Source organism: Peromyscus eremicus, chromosome 5 (genome assembly GCF_949786415.1).
Source record: "Peromyscus eremicus chromosome 5, PerEre_H2_v1, whole genome shotgun sequence".
Taxonomy (NCBI): Eukaryota; Metazoa; Chordata; class Mammalia; order Rodentia; family Cricetidae; genus Peromyscus; species Peromyscus eremicus.
The window spans coordinates 82,887,035-82,896,365 of record NC_081420.1 but is presented as its reverse complement, the minus strand read 5'-3'; positions in this window follow the sequence as shown (position 1 = coordinate 82,896,365).

Sequence of the window (9,331 nt, the reverse complement as noted above, 5' to 3'; positions counted from 1 at the left end):
ACGGTAGGTCCTGGGCTTCGTCTGTAGTCGACACATTTGCTGAGAGCTGAATTCTTGACAAGAGTCATGAAAACACCATACATTTGTTTCTAACCCTCACTACTGGCACACATCAACAGAAAAGCAATATTCCACTGGGTCTGTTGCCTACAGTGAGTCTGGTAGTCATATCTAGAAAACCCAGAAACTAACTATTTGTGACTTTCTCACTTAAAAGAAGTTGTGTGTATGTGCATCTCTGGGTATGCGCACATGAGTGCGGGTGCCCAGAGGAGGGTGTCAGATCTCCTGGAGCTAGAGTTGTAGGTGGTTGTGAGTCACTTCCTGTGGGCACTAGGAGCCAGACTCAAGTCCTCCGTAAGAGCAGCAAGCACTCTCAACTGCTGAGCCACCGATCCAGCCCCGATTTTCTCATGTGACCAGTTTTCACATGCTTTTCAGCATAGATAGTAATCTGATCTTTAAATTGACATGTTATAATTGCTACTTATTCAAATATTTAGGCTTACATTTCCACTTTTGTAGGTTTGGACGTTTCTATTAAAATATTTTCTCCGGGGCCTGAGGGAGATAACTCAGTCGGCAAAGTGTTGCTGTATAGGTATGACAACCTGAGTTCCCTCTCTAGGACCTTTGTAAAAGCTCACAGCAGTGAGCCTCTGTAATCCTAGCACAGGGAAGGAGACAGGAGGATGCCAGTGGCTGGCTGGCCAGCCAGCATAGCTGAATCAGTGAGTTCCAGGTTCACTGAGAGACCCTGTTTCAAAAAGTAAAGTTGAACTGGGTATAGTGGCCTTTAAACATAGCACTCAGGAGGCAGGGGTAGGTGAATGTCTATGAGGTGGAGGCCAGCCTGGTCTACATGACGAGTTCCAGGACAGCCATGGCTACATAGAAACCCTGTCTTAAAAAACCAAACAGTAACAAAAAATTGTGCTGGGTATATCCCAGCACTTGGGGAGGCAGAGACAGGCAGATCTCTGTGAGTTGGAGGCCAGCCTGGTCTACATAGTGAGTTCCAGGCCAACCAAGGCTACATAGTGAGACCCTGTCTTAAACAAACAAAACAAAAACAAAAAAATAAATAAATAAAAACTAGAGTATTTAAAGAAGACACACACAATGTTGACTGCTAAACACACACACACACACACACACACACACACACACACACACACACACGAGCGCGCACGCAGGTTTTCTCAGATTAAACTTTTAGGAAGACAGTCCCTCTGGGCTGCTGCTGTTTGCTTTTCTGACTTAAACACCTTCTTTTACTTGCCCACTTGTTTTGTTCTCCATGTTTTTATTCACTCAACATGGTGTCATAGCGGGAAGTGTGAATATGCACTTATTTGTGCCCTTATTTTTTTTTTTCCTGGTGCCTGCCTATGGATCCCGGGCTGGCCATGACCTCAAAATCTTCCTGCATCTGTAAGGCACCCCAGTTCCCCTGCGTGTTTAGACACTGTGCCAGCTCAGGGACTAGCTAAGGATTGGGAAGTAGATCTGGGGACCTGTTAAACCGGTAGGTCTTTTTTGAGCATCTACTGTATACTATGGCACAGACCAACGTGCAAAAGAGATCCCAAAAGTGTTGATAGAGGAATGACTCTCTTTTCCCCCTGGAGCAGAAGTTGGCTGGCTTCTCTTTCCTGGACTAGAGATGAGCCTGCCTTGCTCTGCTCTGGAGGAGGAGCCCGGCCTCTCCCAGTTGTCTCCTTCGTTTGGTACTGGGAGCAATATGGGAATACACTCTCCTTGTCTGACCCTTCATTGCCAACCACTTACCTTCAGCCCTCATCCTGCTCCCAGGGAAGCTGAGAGTTTGATGCTCGGGTTCCATCTGCACAGGCCGAGACTGCCCCAGGCAGTGCAAGCAAAGGTCTGGAGGTCAGGTGCTGGGCACATGGGAGAGGACCTAGGAAAAGTCACCATTTCCCAGCAACTCCTAGAAGGAAGGGTCACCGAGGATGCTGCCTGATGCAGGATTTTTAGTCAACTTCTGCCTCCTTGTGGCTGCTACTGAGAAACTCGTGTCCCTTCTATTCATTTAAAAAGAGTATTTTGACTGAAGCAAAAACCACGTATTTATATTTGTTAATTCATGCTTTCTTTTAAAATGTCAAGAGAAAAACAACATCCTATCAGGAGGAAGGGGTTGTTGCAAGAACTCAAACCCAGGGTGTTTCAGGACAGCGCTTTGGGCGGTCCCTTATGTTCTAGTCTGTTCTTTTCTGCCCTATTTGAATGAGGGTGTAGTGGCTCATTCTCTTAGGTCCAACATTCAAGAAGCATAGGCAGATGAACTTCTGTGGGCTCAAGACCCTCCTCCCCGCAAAAAACCAACAATCCTACTCTGGTTGTGTGAGCTAGTAGGGGGTGGATTCTAATTTTCTCCCACTGTCTCCCTTCCCTTTCTAGAGCTGGACATGGTAGAGCATACCTTTAATCCCAGCACTTGGGAGACAGAAGCAGGGGAATCTCTGAGTTTGAGGCCATCCTGGTTTACAGAGCCAGTTCCAGGACAGCCAGGGCTACACAGAGAAACCCTGTCTCAAAAAAAAAAAAAATCAAAACTAAACTAAACAAAACACCCAATATGTATGTTGTCATGTGATAATCCTATTATAATATGTATTTTAAACTTTTAAAATTTAAAGAGTCTTACATAAAAATAGAAGGGGCTGGTGAACTGGCTCAGTAGGTAAAGTCGTTTATTGCTATGTCTGATGGACCTGTGTTTGATCCCTGGCAAATTTGCCTCTCCTCCGCATTAGTGCTATAGCACACAGACCCTCTGCTGCAACTGAATAAATGTAAACAAAGTACACACACACACACACACACACACACACACACACACACACTTTTGATCCCAGCACTTCATGCAGAAGAGAAGAAATAAGTTAGAAATACAAATAGAGATCTCATACCTGTAATCCTAGTGCTTGAGGGGCTGAGGCAGGAGAATTGCTTTGAGTTCAAGGCCTCCTTTGAGGGGCTGAGGCAGGAGAATTGCTTTGAGTTCAAGGCCTCCTTGGGGGTACATAATGAGATCTAAGCCAGCCTGGGCTAATAGGGTGAGATACTGCTTTGAAGACTCCAAACCAAACCAACCCCCCCTGAATACAGATAGGGGAAGTTTTGAAGAGGTTAATTTTTGACAATTATGGTAAAATGGTATTATATACAAATGTGGAAAAGTAAGAAGACACTTAGAATGATTGTTGTTAGATAACCTTATCTAACCCTGAAGATAAATGAGGATGAAAATCTACTTCCCGGACTTCCACAGGTCCAGCCATTCACATTTCTCAAGTTTCTTCACTCAGCTGTCAGTCTTTGTATGTCTTCTGTCATTCATCTCTTTCTCCTCTTCTCTGGGAAGTCATCTGCAGCCTCTCCAGCCCGCTGTGGATTTACTCCCTACACACTTCTGAGCTCAAAATACTTAAAAAAATTATTTATTTTTATTTTATGGGTATGGGTATTTTGCCTGCATGTAAGCCTGTGTACCATGTGCGGGAAGTGCCCTTGGAAGCCAGATAATGATGTTAGGTTCTCTGGAACTGGAATTAGTGGCACTTATCAGCTGCCATGCGTGTGATGGGAACCTAATCCAGGCCCGCTGGAAGAGCAGCCAGTGCTCTTAACCCCTGAGCATCTCCCTAGCCCCCAACAGGCTTTTTCTTCTTTTTCTTTTCTTTTTTTTTCCTAATGTGTCTCTGTCTATCTCCCAAAGAGCTGAGACCTCTGTAGGCTTGTACCTAGCCACTGATCCGTGTCACCCAATCCGTGAGGTGCCATGACTGACTTCAGCCCCTCTCTACAAGCTTCAGAAAATCACACGCGCCTCACCAGGTCTTCCAGGAAAGGTTTTGAAACACAAAGGGAATGCTGGTGACCCTGAGAGAATGTTTGTTTATTTATTTATTGGAGACAGGGTTTCTTGTAGCCCAGGCTGGCCTCAGACCTTTGTAGCTGATGATATGTTTAAATTGATCTTTTGCCTCCACCTCCTGAATGCTGCCCTCAGGTGTGTACATCACTGTGCCTGGCTTATGTGGCACTGGAGATGGAACCCAGGGTTTGGTGACTAAAAAAGGCAAGCACTCTACCAACTGAGTGATCCAGTTCCCCAGCCCAGTAAGTTTCTATTTGAGTCCCTACTTTATCCATATGGGCCATTCTTCTTTACTATAAACAAATAGGTCCAGATTTCCCAGCATTAAGCCTCGCTTGGGTGGATCACTTTAGAAGGGAATTGTCCCCTAAGTCCCAGGATGTTGAAAGGTACCAACAGAATGAGGTGAGCTGGGCTCCTGCCAGATGACTCAGATGATGGGGGCCTGGCTAAGCATGTCCTCCCTATCTGTCAAGTCATCAGGCTCCATCTCAAGTAGATGACACCCAGTTGACCAGGATATGGAGCTCAAGGTCTCTGACCTATGTGTGGTATAGATGGATTTTTGTCCCATATGGTCCTGAGATAGTGACCTGCACTTGTGCACTTCTGTCTTAGTGTCATCTTCTGTCATATCTGAGACCTTTTATGAGTAAGCAAGAAACCCTCCAAACCAACCAACCAACCAACCAACCAACCAACCAACCAAAATTACTGTGGTAAACTGAAGCAGAAATGGGCTAACAGACTTTGAGTATTGCATCTCTATGCAGAATAAAGTTCAGAAACCCTTCCCTAATAGCCTTGGCCATTTGATCAACCCATGACATCAACCCATTCTGAAAGCAAATTTGTGGCAGAGCCAGTCACCCACAAGGGAAGATGAGTCTGCATTAGGGAGTGGAGTGGGTTTCTGGGGAATTCTGGAAGTCCGCAGCCTCCTCTAGTGTCTCATTGCTCATCTTCCTGAGATGATGGGTTGCTGACAACCCTGAAGGATGGCTGCTTCTGTGATGTGTTGGTCTAAGCCACCGTGATGTCCTTTGTGGCTGTTATCTGATTCTGGTCTAAGTGGGAAGCCGCTCCCTTCTTCCAGGCATTCACAGATGGGAGTCTTCATGCTGTCTACACGATTTCCGGGGTTGAAGACAGATTACTCTTCTTCAATTCATTCAAGTTTATTTTATTATTATTTTTTTTTAAAAAAGAAAGTTCTCTTTTAGATGATTAAATTTCCCAGAATTGTCTAGGCCTTGCCATTGTTCTCAGTGAGGACCTTTCTTACACCAGCCTGGCGGTGAGCTGGGAATGCCCTGGACTATTTGTCTTTGCCACACTGAGAATGCACAGGACCCTTGAGGGATAAATCTCCCAGTCTGCATCCCATCACAATCCCAATTTAGCTAGCACATTCCAACAGGCTCCAGCTGGAGGCTGCCTGGATGAAGCGGGCATGACTTGTTAAAGAGTTTAGGATTAGACCCAGAGGAGGAAGGTGAACCCAGTGCCTGCCGGGCATGGCTCTCACCACCCAATTGATCTCCTTCCACCCACTGTGGAATACAAGCAGGGGGAGGGATGCCATGCAGGAAAATGTGGCCATATACATGATTTATATCCTACAGGTCCCGCTACAGAGGAGCAAATCAATGTCAGTTTTGTCTAGTTCAGTGTGTCCTGCTAGCTGGACACCTGCCTTCCACGGCCTGATTGCCTGGGTTTGAATCTCTGTTACAGCGACTGAGCTGAATCCAGGGGCACGATGTTCCCGCTGAAGTTTCCAGGTGCTTGTGCCTCGGGACAGAGGAGCGTACCAGGAACACACCGTGAGAAAGAGGTAGTTTGGTTCTGCGAGACAGCCCAGCTGGCAGAGGCACTCGCTGTCAACCCTGATGGCCTGAACTCCATCCAAGGAACCCATAGGGTAGAAGAAGCGAGCTGACTCCCGAGAGCTGTCCTCTGACCTCCATGTGCATGTTATAGCATGTACATCCCTCTTCCCCCCCCCGGAAAAGGAATAATAACAAGAAGGTGAAGAAGAAGAAGAAGAAGGAGGAGGAGGAGGAGGAGGAGGAGGAGAAGAAAAAGAAGAAAAAGAAGAAGAAGAAGAAAGAGAGAGAGAGAGAGAGAGAGAGAGAGAGAGAGAGAGAGAGAGAGAGAGAGAGAGGCAAGGCAGCACACAGCTGGAAGTGGGGGTGGGCCAGTGAAGTGAGGAAAAGGGGCCGCTGTGAAGCACATGGCCCTTCCTAGGGCATGCTTCCTCAGGCCATTTATGCATCACATTTTCTGCACATGCTTTGTTGGCCACGTGCCGCACAGGTGAGGGGTTTCCAGTCTTACATTGTCAACTGGCTTCTTTCCTATGTCCATCTGGGTTCTGCTTTCTCCGGTCCCTACCCTCCTGCCACACCTCCTGCTGTGCCTCCTGCAAGAGCTCTAGCAAGCTCTAGTCCTCACTAGCTGAGCTGTCTGTAAGGGTGAAATAAATATAACAAGATTAGTCTGGGTAGAGCAGTACCCAGCGTGTGTGAAGTGCTCAGCAGGTGCGACTTGTTAACCGATCAACTCCTAAGAGAGTCCTGTGTTCTCAAATGTGACTTTGGAAATTCATCGACTTGGAAAAGAGTTTTACATGTTGTCCTCTGAGCTCATGGCTTCTGGCTGCAGATGCATACCTCTTGATTTTAATATACATATCACAGGCAAATGTGATATGTGGATTATGCAATTTCTATGTGAAGAGCAGTTGCGGATTTGGCCAGTGATGGATACAGACTCCGGGCTGGGGCCTCAGATATCACTTATTCTTTGGGAGCCCATCTCTGCTCTCATGAAGAATAGGAAGAGCTTTCCAACAGTGATCTCCTTGTTTTGTGCTTAGTAACCCTTTGTGGGGAGACATTTACACACCTCAGCATCCAGAATGAGAGTCAAAAGCAGAGGAAATTAAAGGTGTCACTTGTTTGCTTGAAGCAGCAGGACTGACAGTGGCTGGTCCTCACCATGACATTTAGTGTAGGTGAGTTTTGGGATGGCTGTCCTGCTCATATAGTCCCTCACCCCTGTGTTGTCCTGTGTTCTTATGTGGCTCCATCTGAATACCCTGGAGGCATGAGTGGTAGGCTCTAACCTCCACTGGGTCAAACGGGATCTCATTCCTGGAGGTTTGGAGTTGGCTCCAAGTGGGTCATGTTCTCCATGTGGCTGGATTAGAAACCCATGAAGCCAGGAGTAATGAGAAGCAGGAGTTACCAGAAGAGCAGCAGGGATGGTGCTGCTGGGGTCTCTGGCATCCTCAGGCTAGCTCTGGTCTTTGCAGAGCACCAGCCTAACCCTGCTTCCTGACTCTGTGAACTGCCTGGATCCTTAGCAAAACTCCCTGTACTTAATGTGGATTGTACTGGTTGTGGTTAATACAGTTAAGAACCTTAATACTGGGGTTGAAGATTTAGCTCAGTGGTAGAGCACTTGCCTAGCAAGCACAAGGCCCTGGGTTCGATCCTCAGCTCCAAAAAAAAAAAAAAAAAAAAAAAAGAACCTTAATACAGTATCACCCTTTGGGGGTGGGGGAGTGTCACAACACTGGCCATCAGGGCATGAAAGTGTGGAGATAGGATGTGCACACGTTGCCAGTAGATCCTCAAGGGTGAACAGGGAGTGCCGCTCTACTTCCTCCTGACTCCTGGGCCTAAGAATCCAGCCTGTCATACTGGACAATAACTCCCATAACATACAGACGACCCTTCTGGATGTTGTACTTCCCTGGGGATGTAATGGAGACTTCAGAAGGTCATCCTACTGTCTGCCAACTCTGGCAGGATAGGGACTGTAATGAGTGTGGCCTGTCACCATGCTGCTCTGTTGTGAGGGTCACCCTGTGGTAGCAGGGCGGTGTGGACAATGCCTCTCTGCATTGTGCAATGTGCAATGGCAGACAAGCCTCTCTGCAAGGCTTCAGATATTCATATTCTAAACCAATTGGCATATTTTAAAATAAACAGATGGATGTAGCCCTAGGCTGGCCTTGAGCTTATGGCAATAAGTCTCCCAAGTGTTCTCTCCAAGATTACAAGGCATGAACCAAGGGCCATGGGATTTAGCAGAAATGTCATATGAGAGAAGACTATATTTTAATAAGGACATGGTTCTGCCCCTTCTGTGATAGAAGTGGTTTAATGTAAGGAAGCAGCCACCAGGAAGCTGGCTGACCTCCAGGGAGCGATGCCGTGTTGGAGACTCGGTGTTGATCTTTGCTGCTGGCAGATCAGGCACAGTGGCTGCTGCGGCTGGGTGGGCCTTGTTGAATAGAGATCTAGGTTGCTGAGCCCAATGTCATGTCTATCCCTGCTTCCATGGCCACCACGAATGCATGGGTAACAGCAGGGCAGCTGGAGAAAGAGACTGGCTGCTAACTTCAGATCATGCCATCCATCTACTTGGTTATTGAAGTCCTCCGCTTGAGGTCACCTCCTGGTGAGCACTCATGGGAGACAAAACTACCTTCACTTTTATGTGTGTGCATATGTGAGTATGTGTGTAGACAGGTACTCACAAACAAGGTGGCAATTGAGTTTAAAAATCTGATCCTGGTAGTATTTTATATTAAAAAATGCTTTTCTTTCAGTGTGTGTGTGTGTGTGTGTGTGTGTGTCTGTCTGTCTGTCTGTCTCTGTGTGTGTGTGCACCAGTGTGATAGCCAGAAGAAGGCATCTGATCAGTCCTCTGGAGCTGGAGTGACAGATGGTTGTGAGCTCTCAATACAGATGCTGTGAAACTGAACTCTGGTCCTTTGCAAGAACAGCATGTGCTCTGAACTGCCGGGCCATCTTTCCAGCCCCCTGTTTTAAGACAGTTTATGTTATGTGTTTGGAGGTATTCCTAGCTATCCTTGGGTGTGGGTCAGATATACCTGGGAATGTTCTATGGTAGGTTGGCCGATTCAACTGTATTGACTGTGGGATACCTTTCAGGGCAGGAAAGGGTTAAATTTAACTTACACCTCCAGATCACAGCCCACCATGGAGGGGAGTCAAGGCAGGGATCTGAAGGCAGGTCTGCTTGCTATTCCACACAGCATTAACCTCCAACCAAGAACTCACTTCCCTGCCAAGGAGGTACGGCAGGATCCATGGAGGATGCTGTTTGCCAGCTGGCTCATAGATGGGCTTCTGTTCAGCGGGCTTTCTTATATAGTTCAAGACTACCCATCTTAGTAAATAGTCCACAGTGAAATGGGCCTTCCTACACCAGTTACCTGTCAGGACATTTCTTACAGACATGCTACAGGCCAAACTGATCTAGGCAGTCATGGACTCAGGCTCTCTCCTCACATGACCCTAGGCTATGTCACACTGACAGTTCAAGCTAGTTGGGACACTGACTTAGTGCCTTTTCCAACCCTATCACCCAGTGCACTAAATCCAG